Raw genomic sequence first — 1,638 nt, 5'->3', positions numbered from 1 at the left:
TTTGAATCGCCAGCCTTCTGGTTAGCAGTCAAGTGCCTTAGCCACTATGCTACCAGAGCTCCCTTTTTAGTTTCCTCATATGCATGTGAGAGCTGGACAATGAATAAGGAAGACTTTTGAGTTGTGGTATTGGCGAAGAATACTGAAAGTACCATGAACTGCCAGAAGAACTAACAAATCTGTCCTGGAAGTAGTGCAACCATAATGCTCCTTGGAAGCGAGAATGGCCAGACTTCGTCTCACTTACTTTGGTCATGTTGTCAGAAGAGACCATTCCCTGAAGAAGGATATCATGCTAGGTAAAGTGGAAGTTCAGTGAACAAGAAGGCCCCCAACAAGATGGATTGACACATTGGTTGCAATGATGGGCTCAGGTATAGCAAGTATTGTGAGTCTGGTGCAGGGCTGGGCAGTGTTTTGCTCTGTTGTGTATAGAGTTGCTATGGGTTGGATCCAACTCTTGATTGCACCTAACAACAACAATAACACTGGCTAACAAAGTAGTGGGGGCTGGCAGATCTGAAATTTGTAGGTCAAGCTAGTAGCTTGGAAACTGAGGCAGGATTTCTATGTTCCAATTTTGAGGCAGAATACTTTCTTCTCCTAGAAATCTCAGTGTTTGCTCTTAAGGACTTCAGTGGATTGGATGAGGTCCACCTACATTATTGGGGGTGAGATCATTTACTTAAAGTGAACTGATGGCAAATGTTAATCATACCTACAAAATATCTTTAAAGCAACTTCTAGACTAGGGCCTGACCAAATAATGGGGTGATAGTCTAGCCAACTTGACACATAAAATTAACCAGAATACACAGCCTTCTTGTCTCCACTCTCCTTCATGAATTCAAAATAGATATGGTTTGGACTTCACTCTATCCTTAAGGAGCTTTGGTGGTATAGTGGTTAAGGCTGGTGGTTCTAATCCACCAACCACTCTGGAGAAGAAAGATGAGGCAGTCTACTTCTATAAAGATTTATAGCTTTGGAGACAATGAGGTCATAGTGAGTCAGAATCAATGTGATGGCAGTGAGTTGTATTTTTTTTTTTTTTCTTTCTTTTTGATCTATTCTTCTTGCCTCTTTACTTCTCAACATTTTTTCCTGTATCTCTTTTTACTGAATTCTGGCTAATTGCTTCACATTCATTTTGTGATTCTCTCTTCACATCATAATTTCACATGTTCAATTTCAATATTGAGTTTCTATGTTCTAGTCTAGGTTATATTTATATATCTAGTTTATATATCTAAAAGGTGTTTTAAAAATATGTTTTAAGCATGAAATATAGCATTCATATAGAAAAGTATATTATCTAATATTGTGTAACAATATTATAAAACCTTAGCAGCTTAAAACAACACATATTAACTATCTCACAGTTTCTGTGGGTCATCATCTAGGTAGAGCTTATCTGCCTTCTCCACTTCAGGGTCAATTACTGCAGTAATTGATTATATTTTTATCACTAAAGTAGTGCAATGGTTTTTAGACACATACATGTCTGTGTGTCCTAATTTGCTGCTATTATTTTAGTATAAGAATAATTAATCTGTAGTGGTGATGACTCATCTTAGCAACTCATTGATCTCCTCACTCTTATTTAAAAAAGGTTTATGTCTGAAAGCTAGGAAGTGA

The sequence above is a fragment of the Orycteropus afer genome, unplaced genomic scaffold (genome assembly GCF_000298275.1).
Source record: "Orycteropus afer afer isolate SDZICR_OR568_19922 unplaced genomic scaffold, OryAfe1.0 scaffold00601, whole genome shotgun sequence".
Classification (NCBI taxonomy): Eukaryota; Metazoa; Chordata; class Mammalia; order Tubulidentata; family Orycteropodidae; genus Orycteropus; species Orycteropus afer.
Note: the sequence above shows the minus strand (reverse complement) of the source record.